Genomic DNA, 12,472 nt, shown 5'->3' with positions numbered 1-12,472 from the left:
CAAATCTTTAAAATTGCGCCCTTCCACATTTGCTCATGCATCCTCAGTAACTGCGTATTTATTTATTAATGTAAACAGCTATTACTGTGTCATTATGTAAATCTAAAACATACCCCAAAATAGAAGTTAAAAAATGAGATGAATAACAGTTGAAGTCAGAACATTTTCTGTCCCCAGTGCAGGGACTCATCGGGGTCTCTCCGCCTGGCAAGTGCCCCCAGTTTACCAGGGGGTAAACACTGGAGAGGCTGGGGCTGCAGTGAAATTACCCTTCATGTTAGAGGCACAAGGAACACAGGGAAGGAAATAGCGATAAGAGACAAGACCAAGAAGTAGATCCAGAAATACCCAGCAGTGCTTTTAAACATTACAACTATACCTTGGCCAGTGCTTGTTTGTAATCTCTATTAGTGGGTCATTTTCCTGGCCCCAGAGCAGCACCGTACAATGTAAATGCATGACTCAGTAAGGTGGTGGAGCTTTGGGTATGGTGAGAAGCACCAGCGAAGCCACAGGGTGGGGAGCGAGGGCATGTGAGTCCCAACAGAAGAACGACTAGAAGTTGGGACTCCCCAGTTCCCTGAGAAACAGAAGGGGCGCTCCTGGCCAGGTGGGGGCAGGGTGTGTGAGTACCTGCAGGACCTGAGCGGGATGCTGCCTACCTTGGTCCATTTTGGCCGGGCAATTACATGGGGTCTGGGTGGAGAGGCTTAGCCTTTGATGTCTCTCTATTCCTTCCAGAGGGCTTTGAGGACACGACAAAGACCACAGCAGCCCAGCTCTGTTTTTCCTTCCTTTCTCGTCTGCAATGAGGGGCAAATGGGGTGGCTCTTACAGGGAAGTGGGCAAGAGAATCAGAGTACACCAGGGTCAGGTGGAGGTCATTGGAGCCACTCCTCACCAACTGAGGGATGCCTTCAACCCAGCAGAAGAGTACCTCCTAGGGATGCAGTCAGTCCATGGGACACGTGTGCAGCTTGGCCTCTGGGTTGATCTGACTGAATGGTCAGACCACAAGTGTTTACAAAGGTCCTGAGCCTGCCTATGTCAAGAGATGGTTCTCTTTGCCTGGCTAGTAACTAGCACTTAATAAACATTACAATAAGGCAGTCACTGTGCTAACACTTTCACCTACTCATTCATTTACTCCTTACATGAACTCGAAAGAAGTGGTACTACTTTTATCCCCACTGTACAGATAAAAAGAGGGAGGCATAAGAAGATAAAGGCTTTCTTTTTTTTTGTTATTTGATTTTTATTTCCTAATAATAAACTTAACTCTGCAATCCAGCTAGGCATGGAAGGGAACAAGGAAACATGGAACCCAAAGGGAACTGCAGTGAGAACATAAAGATAACAGGATAGTGCAAGCAAATGGGGTGAAGGGTGCTCCCCTGAGCTACAGAAGTAATGGTCTGGTGGTTAAGATAAAACACAAGTGAAACTTATTAGAGTTGTCCACAGTCAGCTGGACAACTGGTCTCTGACAACTCTTCTTGCTGGTCTTGCCATTCCTGGACCCAAAGCACCCCATAGCCTCCACAATATTCATGCCTTCTCTCACCTTGCCAGAGACCACCCACTTCCCATTCAACCACTCTGTCTTGGCAGTGCAGATGAAAAACTGGGAACCGTTTGTATCGGGTTCCGCATTTGCCACAGACAGGATGTCAGGACCTGTATGCTTTAGGATGAAGTCCTCGTCATCAAATTTCTCCCCGTAGATAGACTTGGCACCAGTGCCATTATGGCGTGTGAAGTCACCACCCTGACACATAAACTCTGTAATAATTCTGTGAAAGCAGGAACCCTTAAAACCAAATCCTTTCACTCCAGTGCTCAGAGCATGAAAGTTTTCTGCCGTCTTTGGAATCTCGTCTGCAAACAGCTCAAAGGAGGTGCAGCCCAAGGGCTCGCCGTCGACGACGATGCTGAAGAACATGGTGGGGTTGACCACGGCTGACAGTATGGGGCTCCCGGCGGCGGCGGCATCTGCAGAAGCCAAGACTTTCTTGAGTTATACAAGAAGGAAGCAACAGTGCTGGGATTTGAACCCAGGAATGTCTCGATCCAGAAGCTGTGCTCTAAACCACTAGGCGTCACTGCCTGAGACTGGTGGGAGAACTGACATGCGCTCCACAGCCTTGTAGGTCCACCAGCAAACTCCCAGCCCACCCACAGGCTCATCAACAGCACCTTGGATCAAAGATTTCCGTGAATCTCAGAAAGATATATAGTCCAGATTTTTGCTAAAAACTGACATGCAGGGTTTTGTTGTTGTTGTTTTCGCCTCCTCTGTTTTGCTGGATAGGTTTGCTTTAAATATTAAAGGAATAAAACATCTAGGACTATAGCTCCATGGGCTGCCTTCAGTACCACTACCTCTTCAGTGCTGAGAACACACAAGCATTGAATGTGTAATCAGAATATAACTGGGGGTCCGTGTGGCCTGGGATATGCGTGATGCTGACTCAAATAAACAGCGATTTTATTGGACCCTCTCCTTCTTCCAGAAGATCAATGGAAAGTACCTTCCAATTTTTGGTCCCTCAAGAAGGTCAGAGGGAGGGGAGGAAAATACCTTCTTGATGCACCAGAAATCACCTTATAAACCTCATCCTCCGTGGGGCACAGTGGCTCACACCTGTAATCTCAGCAGTTTGGGAGGCTGAGGAGAGAGGATCATTTGAGGCTAGGAGTTTTGAGACCAAGCTGGGCAAAATAGTGAGACCTTGTCTCTACAAAAAAATTTTAAAAATGAGCTGGGCATGGTGGTGTGTGCCTGTAGTACCAACTTGAGCCCAAGAGGTTGTGGCTTTAGTGAGCTGTGATCACCCCACTGCACTTCAGCCTGGGCCATAGCATGAGACCCTGTCTCTTAAAAAAAAATTGTCTTTATTGAAATGATTCTCAGTATTGTCTACGCTACTGCAGCTGATTTCCAAAGCCGCCTCATCTTCCATGCTCTCAGCTCTTAATAAACCCATCCCGAAGTGCAGCTCTTCTCTTCCAGCAGCTCCTTGTTTTTATGTTCATATCCAAGTGAATCTTAGCTTTGTCCAGAAGCAAAACCCCATGACCAGGACTCCAATTCTGCCTCTCTTTTCTGGCCACTGCCTCTGTGTCACCAAACCCCAGGGACAAATTGGCAAAGACAAAGGTGGCTCTAAGAGGAAGAGGGAGGAAGAAAGGGAGTGAAAACTCACACATCACAAAGTCTTGTTCCTGTTGAAAATGCAGGAATATAAAGCCCAGTACCAGAGCTTCCCATGATTCAGGCCTAGACCCCTGGTTCCTGGGCTGTCTAGTGGGTGAGGGCCCAGGGCCTGGAGGTGTTTCGGGGTCCTCAGGCCTGATTTAGTGGACAGGACCATGTTCAGGGGAAAATGTGGAGACAGGGCTGCACGCTTGCTCTCAGGAGACTGGGCTCTTTCTTCTGAGCATCCCTGAGAAACCATCCTTAGGTTTTGGTACTACTCACCGGGTTGTGCCTAGCTTCCTGGCTTTGGAACTTCATTCACTTCCTCCACCCTTCCCAACCCTTCCCTTCCCTCTTCCAACAGGCTGATACCCACTCCTCCTAGAACTCTACCATAACTCACCATCCTACAAGAGCTTCCTTCTGTTTGGGATAGAACTTCGGTGGCCTGCATGCTAGCCATGAAAAGCATTATGATGGCCTTTTCCTAACCATAACAACTATTTATTTCCACTTGCTTCATTTACTTTACATTTCCCTCTCCTCTATATTAGATTTCACCAAACCATATACTTATAAATTAACTTGCACAGAATATTCTGCTAGCTTATTTTGGTGAACATGAAACTGAATGCCAAAATCTCCATCCTTCAAAGAATTTCACATTCTAATGTCACCAATTTTTCAACATTCTAATGCCAGTAAATTTTTCTGAAAGCTGAAATAGAACATAATGAGGCAGCAAAACGAGACCAGAAGGGTTCTGCACCATGCTCCAACAATCTTCAGTCCCCCTTCACTGTTCATGTCTAGGACTGAGGAGTTCTAAAGCATCTCACCTTTTGCCCCAAGGACTTTTTTTTGAAACATAGTCTTGCTCTGTCGCCCAGGCTGGAGTGCAGTGGTGTGGTCACAGCTCACTGCAGCTTCAACCTCCTGGGCTGAAGCGATCCTCCCATCTTGGCCTCTCAAGTAGCTGGGACCACAGGCGTGCCACTACACCTGGCTAATTTATTTTTATTTTAGTTTTTGTAGAGAAGGGGTCTCGCCACATTGCCCAGGCTGGTCTGAAACTCTTGAGCTCAAGAGATCCTCCCGCTTCCGCCTTCCAAAGCTCTGGGATAACAGGCGTGAGCCGCTGCTCCGGCCATCCCTGGAGGATGTTTCATCAGGCAGACATTAATTGTTTCACGAGGATCACGGATCCGGCCCTTTACAGGAAACCTGCGCCCCGCCTTAGTCCTCCACCTCTTCGTGCGGCTCCATGCAGCTGCCAACAGATGGCGCCCGCCCGCCTATTTCTCTCCCTGCGGCTTTGGGGCCCGGAGGGGAGGTGGGGGGAGTCCCAATTGCAGAGGAACTGGTGTGTGCGGGCCAAAATTTCGTCTGGCATCTGGAATGCATTAAAAACAACCCACAAATCTGAAGCTCCTCTTGGCGGGGGGAGAGAGAGAGAGGAGAGAGAGGAGAGAGGGAAGAGAGAGGAGAGACAGGGAGAGAGAGAGTAGAGAGGGAAGAGAGGGGAGAGAGGAGGGAGAGAGAGGAGAGAGGGGAGAGAGTAGAGAGAGGAGAGAGAGAGAGAGAAAGGGGAGAGAGAGAGAGGAGAGAGCGAAGAGACAGGAGGGACAGGGAGAGAGAGAGGAGAGAGAGAGAGAGAGAGGAGCGAGAGAGACCAAGAAACTTGAAAAACTAAGGGGAAAAGGGCGGAGGAGAGGCAGCAGCGCGGTCCCTGCAAGCGTTCGCTTTCCTGCATTGGCCGAGCAGCCCCCAGCACGCCTGGTCTGCGGGGCAGGGCCGTGCGGCCCCAAGGAAGGATGCGGTGAGCCAGAGGGTTCCAGACAAAGGAGGGGATCCCCAAGGCTCCGGGCCAGCCAGTCCCTCTTTTACTGGCACCACGGTCCCTCCTAGGCGGGGACGAAGAGGGAAGGGGTGGAGGCCTCTACCCTCCCCTCTGCGTGTGGCTGTGTCCCTTTACAGAATGACAGGCTCCTACTTCCGAGGGCGGGGACTAATGGGTAAGGCTTAACAGATCCAGTTCCAGAAATTATCTGTGTTTTTTTTCAATCACCCTCTTGTGCCCCTCTCCCCCATTTAATTTCATCTTTTATCTTTTTCTGGGCCTTCGTAGTGACAAGTAGTTTTATAGGTTGACCAGTTTTACTACTTAGTGTCTAACAGGCCGAGTGATGACACCGTTGAAGGAGGTCAGGGCGGGAAGGACATGGAGAGAGATTGGGGGGGCGGGTGATGAGGCCTGTGAGCTCCCTCCTGGGCAGTGCCTCAGTGGTGACCCCTCTCAGGCCTGGGGACTGAGATCTGGTTCTCCCTCCTCCTCTTGGAGCCAGGGGGCGCCTTCGTGACTAAGGAGGGAGAGGATCTGGCCTTGTGCAGCTCTGCCCACTGACAGGTCACACCTGTTCTCCAACTGGGTGGCAGCTCCCTGAATATGGCCAGTTTCTACTTTTTCACCTAACTCACATGATTTCCACTTCAATCCCACTACCGCTGGCTGCCCCACTGTGGACAGCTTCATTAAACTCCGTTGCTCCTAAAGGCAGTCTTTTGATAGAAATGAGTGACAGAAAAGGCTCAGAGCAACCAGGCCAGTCTCAGCCCACTTATTGCAGTTAGCCTCTCTGTTATGCCTCACTTTCCCCAAGGACTCTCTGAGAAGTGGCTATTAGTACTATAGCTCCTGAGTGAATACTGAGGCCAGTCCCACAAATGTGAGGTTCTCTTCTTTCCTCCCTGAGTGGTTGGGTGAAATAGAACTCTTGTTAACAGCTCACCAAGTCAATGAAAGATTGAGAAGGTAGGCATTGTGAATATGGGATTAAATAATGTCCAAGGGAGAATGAACTTCAAGAGAAACAGAGAGGGAAAGGATCTAGTGGTCATAGTGAATCCCAAGTTGAAATGAGTCAACGGGAAGGGACAGTGATGAATAGGAAGGGACAGTGGGAAAACCCTGACAGAAATGCTTTAGTTACATCCTGTACCTTCCCACTCTTATTAGAGGACGCTTGATTTTTGTTCTAAGAAATAGAAGGGAAATACATATTCTAGGTCCAACAAGTTATAAATTCCTTAAGGCAGAAGTCTTTTGCATCTCTCACAAGGTTTAAAAATTAATAATTGTGCCCCGATGCGGTGACTCATGCCTGTAATCCCAGCACTTTCGGAGGCTGAAGTGGGTGGATCATGAGGTCAGGAGTCCGAGACCAGCCTGGCCAACATGGCGAAACCCCGTCTCTACTAAAATACAAAGATTAGCCTGGTGTGGTGGCGCATGCCTGTAATCCCAGCTACTCGGGAGGCTGAGGCAGGAGAATTGCTTGAACCTGGGAGGCGGAGATTGCAGTGAGCCGAGATCATGCCAGTGCACTCCAGCTCTGGGCGATAGAGCAAGACTCTGTCTTGGGGTAAAAAAAAAAAAAAAAAAAAGAGTTTACAAGACATTTTCACACATGGTAATTTTTCAGCAAATTCTTAGTGGAAGAATGAATAAGTAAATTATAGAATAAAAGTGATCTCACAAGTTCAAAGAGGTCAAATAGCAAGTCTACCATAATAATAAGCATTGCATGCATGGCCTGCATTGTCAAACCTTCCATGGCTGAGATCACTCACTTCCCCTCTTTATTTTCTTTCCATGTAACCTACCTCTCCTTGGCTTATGTAATTTTTCTCTCCTCCTGATGAAGCAGAGTGAGGTGTTAATAGCTGGGATTTGGAGTTAGGCAAGTCCTGACTCCCAGTTCGAATCCCAATTGTTTCAGTGATCTTGACCAAGTTGCTTATGTTCTGTTTTTTTGTGCAGCAGTTCTGTTGTCTCTACAATGTTGGGGGGAGTGGGCTCTCCTGGGATAGCTATAAGGGTTAAGTAGGATGTGGGGGTGATAGAGCCTTGCAAAGTGTTCCAGGGTGGGCTGGTCATATTTCATAATATACCGCACAGCTTAACGCTTTCTGCCCACCACATCCAATACAAATTGGTTGAAACAGGTGGTAACGTGCAGGGTTGATATGTAGGACAGTTTTTAAAAAATCAGACTGGGCCAGGTGTGGTGGCTCACTCCTGTAATCCCAGCACTTTGGGAGGCCTGGGCGGGCAAATCACGAGGTCAGGAGTTTGAGACCAGCCTGACCAATATGGTGAAACCCCATCTCTACTAAAAATACAAAAATAGTCTATCGTGGTAGCGTGCACCTGTTGTCCCAGCTACTCGGGAGGCTGAGGCAGGAGAATTGCTTGAACCCAGGAGGTGGAGGTTACAGTGAACCAAGATTGTGCCACTGCACTCCAGCCTGGGCGACAGAGCGAGACTCCATCTCAAAAAAAAAAAAAAAAAAAAAAATCAGAATAGAAGCAGCGAAGGCATGCAGCTGCTTCTTTCCTGGAGCTGGGACGATAGCCCAGGTTGGATCCCTGAACGAAATGTGGGCTCCGACCAGCAGAGGTTTTTCTCAGGAGAATTAATAGCCACCAGAGCAGGGAAGGTCTGTGACAGGGTTAGGGTGGCCTCTGTGATGTTCACAGGCATCCTGGCATGTGGCAGAGACTGACTTTTCATGTGTTAAAGGAGACCCCTGGGGCACCTGCATCTCTGAGGGCAAATTATAACCCCACATATCCTAGAGGAAGATTCGTCAGGGAGGAAGATTTGTCTGGAAAAAAGACTCGGCAGTGTTGAAGACACACAGAACTACCCAGAATTTCCTTGGGGGCTGGAGTCATAACATTTCTGAGCTACTTTTACTGTGGGGAGACTGAGGCACTGAGTGATTTGCTGGAGATCAAAGTTATGGCAGGAGTGACACAAGAACACATGATCTGACAGAGTCTGTTTTCTTGCCCATGGACAGACTCTGGTCACGTTCAAAGGGGAGCCAGAACCGAGGTTGTTCACCCACTGGCTTAGAATATGATGCGGTGACAGTGGGGACAGTACCCTGGAGCCGCCCACTGAGAGTTTTTCTACCTGAGTAAATTAGGTCCATTTGGCGTGGAGACCAGGACAGGTGGACTCTTTAGAAGGCAGCCCAAGGGGCTAGGGCATCAGAAGGGCCAGAGTGAGCCTGGAGGACCCAGCACACCACAGGGGCTGTTGCAGTGCTGGTGACACTCGGAACCTGTTGCCAGGGCAGGCGAGTAGCTGAGCTTGTCCTGGGAGGAAACAGGCATGAGCTCTGGGAGCAGTTGGGATGTGGGCAGGCCATGGCCACCTCTGTGGGGCTGACTTCTTCCCAGTTGTCATTCCAAGTTTAATCAAGGACAGGGACCAGCGTGAAAGGGGCTTCTCTGGGCATTGGGCACTACCTGGGGTCTCTGTGAGTCCTCCATGCAGCAGTTGCTTCCTGAATGGCATGGCTGAGCTCCAATAGCCTGACTCTGCAAGCTCATTTTTCTTCACTCCCTTTTACCTTGTGCTCACCCTCCTATCCTGTCTGACTCTGCTTTCCCTGTACAGCCTCACTCAGCCCCAGCCTGCTGCTCTTCTGTCCTGTCTTTACCGGGTGTGGAAAGCCTGCAGAGCTGGGAGTTATCTCCCATGTTCCCTCTAGGCCCAGCACAAGGTAGTGACAGACAGCACAGACTCTGGAGCCAGTGATGGACATCAAATTCCATATCTGACGCTGTGTGATTTGGGGCAGGTTACTCAGTCTCCATGGGCTTCAGTTCATTACCTCATCTGAAAAATGGGGATACTAATAGCATCTACATCACTGAATTTTTGTTGGATTAAATGAGTTAATGCGTGTAAACCGCTTAGCTGGTGCTGGACACAGGGTAAATTGTCAGTAATGCTAGCCATTATTAACATCTTCCCATCTAGTCCTAAATCTGGCTCTCCTCAGGGAGTCCTGCTCTGTGGGAGAGGAATAGGGGTTGACAGGGTCAGTCTATGCCTAGTCTTCCAGGCTAATAGTTTCCAAATGGGAAACCTTGCAGGATGCTCAAAAACTTTTCTGGGATATGGGGAGACTTGAATTTCTGTGTCAGAGTTTGCTATGTATTCACTAAACCTCATGGCCTTTTCCTCCCAAGCACGAGCTAGACTACATTTCCCAGCATCCCTTGCTGGGACCACATGACTGCCTTTGGACGAATGGAGTCAGGGCAGCCATGATGCCATAATGTTGCCCCTTCCAGGTCTAGGTCTTAAGTCGCCTTGCATCCTGCAGGCCTCAAGTCTTCCTCTCTTTCTCCATTCTTTGGTTAAAAGAAGAGGATTCCAAGGCCTTAGAGGGTGAAAGAGCCATGAGATGGAACGACCCTGCATCCTCAAATGAATGCAAGGGGCCAACGCCCTCTCTACCAACCCCAACATGAGAAAGAAACAAACTTTATTCTGTCAAGCCACTGAAATTTGGGAGATGTATTTGCTATAGTGATTCACCTGTACCATGTCACCTTCTATTAAAATTTATTTTAAAGGCCGGGCACGATGGCTCACGCCTGTAATCCCAGCACTTTGGGAGTCTGAGGCAGGCGGATCACGAGGTCAGGAGATCGAGACCACCCTGGCTAACACGGTGAAACCCCATCTCTGCTAAAAATACAAAAAATTAGCCAGGCGTGGTGGTGGACACCTGTAGTCCCAGCTACTCGGGAGGCTGAGGCAGGAGAATGGCATGAACCCAGGAGGTGGAGCTTGCAGTGAGCCGAGACTGCACCACTGCACTCCAGCCTGGGCAATGGAGTAAGACTCCATCTCAAAAAAAAAAAATTATTTTCAAAATATCATCTTTTAAAATTCCCTATCTTTGGCTGTTTCTTTCTCTCTCTCTATATATATGTATATATATACACACACACATATGTTTTTTTATATATATATATAGTGATTTCCAAATGTTTTGATCACAAGTCATTAAAAAGTTTAATGCTCAAACTTTTTAATGACTTGTGATCAAAACATTTGGAAACCACTGCTCCAGACTATTGGAACCAACTTAATTCTTCACTCAGGGACCAGTGCCCACCTGAAGCCTCTTGTCCACTTACCACCTTCCAACTCACATTGTTATGTTTTATTTCCTTGCTGTATCCTGCTGTCATATTGGAGAAAGTCAGTACTGGAAAAACAAACAGCGACACCCCCCCCCCCTTTTTTTTTTTAGAATGATAACAATGGATAAAAGCAGTCTGCACTAGGAATTAGAAGACCAGAGTTTTATTTTCAGTTCGAACTAACTTGGTAATAACGGGCGGGGCACATTGTCTTCGGGTGTCTGAGTCCTTATCTGCAGAATGAGGTCCCTAGACTGGATAATTTTGGAAGCACTTCTCAGTTCTAACATTTGATGAGCTCTGTAGTTGATTTCTGTGAGTGGGGTGTGTGCTTAATTTTGGGGTAAGCTTTAAAGGATGGCTCTAAAAATGATTGGAATTGTGTAGTTACACCCTGTCCCCCTTGCCAGTAGAAAAGGACTTGCTTTGACTATAGCTATCACTTGTTGGGATTAACTTGCTGCTTTCTGGGAACTTGCATCTGTATGGAAATTTCAAGATAGAACTTGTCTGAAACTGCTTATTTTCTTCTATTGAAAAGGATCCACAGGCTTCTCAGAACTCCATCTTCTTTTAACCACCTCCTCTTTCCAGTTCCTGCCTTCACTCTGGTTTTTGTAAGGGAAATTCTACTGCTTCTGAAGACCCCAACGCCCAAAGGATCTGTTCCAAGGAAATGTTCTAAATTACAGATGTTTGTTCTCAGTGCTCTCCAAAAGTCTCTGAGGCCAAAGCACTTCTTGCATAGTCACTGAGCACGTGCTTGTATGGTAGTTAGAATGAAAGCCAAGGCAAAAATCACTGTCCTCAGGTTTTGGTTTTTAATTGTCTGATGTTGGTGACTCCAGGGTAAATATTCGCTCACTTGAGCTTTGCGCAATCTATGGAATAAAAATTCACATTTTATTTTCAGCCTCTACATTTCTGCACAAATTTGATGTGTAGGGTGGGTGGGCGTGGGCTCCCATTTTCAAGCCTTGTAACTTGGCTTTGCAAGAAAGGAAGCTTTGTTTATTATAATCAATATAGTATTACTATCATTGCTAGAGACTAGAGTCTCAATCCTGAGGTTCAGTTTCACCTGATACCAGAAAGCACAGCCTTACCCATTGAGCACTCAGTCACTTCAATACTTTTCTGCATTGCTTTCTTAAATTTAAGTCTCGAATTCTTCCACCTCCCAGTGTCCTTCAGGAAAGGTATCTGAGTTCAGACACCTATTATCTAACACTGGGGCAGGGGTGGAGTGGGGTAGTGGCGAGAGACGTCAGTCATAGGGATGTAATAAGTCTGCACTGGTACCCAGTGATGTGTCCTTATCCCTATCTGGTCTTGAGTCATGTGGTCCCCACTGTGTCTGCTTTGGCATCCTGGCCCTCGCACATCAGGTCTGCTGGCTCTCAGCTCCATCCCTGCTCCCCTCTGTGCTACATGGGAGAACAAACACGTGGCTGCTCCCTAGCCCTGAAGGGTGTGTGGGACTCTATGAGGTTACTTCAGGTTCAGAAGCCTGGGTACCCCATGCAGGATTGTCTGCTCCACTCTCCTGGTGGCTGGCCTCTTTCCCATTGTGGGGTGGAAATATTCTCACTTGAGATTAGAAGTTTCTTATGGAGGACAGAAAGATGAAAGGGAAGCAAAACAGTTGTTAAAAGGTAAACTCAGGCACGTTAAAATGTTAACACAGTTATGTGAGCATTCAGCAGTTCATGAACTGGGCAGCACCAGCACAGCAGGGGCTTCAGGAGAACTTTCCGTAAAGTGTTCAAGAAAGCAAGATGAAGAAAATATTTGATTGGTTAAAGTGGAGAGTCCCTAGATAGAGGTTAGTCGGCTGTTTCCGATTGGTTAGGCTTACATTTTGTTTCACTGCTTGCATTCAGTTGGGTTCTGATTTGCTTAATTAGGAACCCAAGATGCTGCAGCTGCCTCGGCCTCCCAATTAATTATTTTAACACAGTTAAGCTTTGTTAGAAGGCCCCCGCCCACTGCCCTCTCTCACAGGCTTAACTCCAAAGCACGAGGTTGGGAGGTGGATAAGAGAGCCCCCAGATGGCAGCAAGCCCACCTCTGAAGTCCATTCCCTCCCAGTGGGAATGTTGCTTTTGCCTTGAAAAATCCATCCTCAAAATATCAGTGTGGGCCGGGCGCAGTGGCTCATGCCTGTAATCCCAGCACTTTGGGAGGCCGAGGCGGGCAGATCACAAGGTCAGGAAATCGAGACCACGGTGAAACCCCGTCTGTACTAAAAATACAAA

The 12,472-nt window shown here is 47.9% G+C and overlaps 1 long non-coding RNA gene and 1 pseudogene across 1 annotated transcript in view; one reads left to right on the top strand and one right to left on the bottom strand.

Annotated features, from left to right (window-relative positions):
• Positions 1-1,376: 1,376 nt before the first annotated feature.
• Positions 1,377-3,458, bottom strand: LOC140708704 (peptidyl-prolyl cis-trans isomerase A pseudogene; annotated as a pseudogene).
• An 874-nt stretch (positions 3,459-4,332) lies between these two features.
• The window catches only part of LOC119620235 (uncharacterized), a 36,756-nt gene continuing 28,616 nt past the window's right edge, over positions 4,333-12,472 (top strand). The window contains exon 1 of the long non-coding RNA XR_005236707.2: positions 4,333-5,214. This is a non-coding gene — a long non-coding RNA (uncharacterized lncRNA). The remainder of the gene's footprint in view (positions 5,215-12,472) is intronic.

Source organism: Chlorocebus sabaeus, chromosome 16 (assembly GCF_047675955.1).
Source record: "Chlorocebus sabaeus isolate Y175 chromosome 16, mChlSab1.0.hap1, whole genome shotgun sequence".
Classification (NCBI taxonomy): domain Eukaryota; kingdom Metazoa; phylum Chordata; class Mammalia; order Primates; family Cercopithecidae; genus Chlorocebus; species Chlorocebus sabaeus.
Note: the sequence above shows the minus strand (reverse complement) of the source record. Positions and strands in the feature narration are given on the sequence as shown.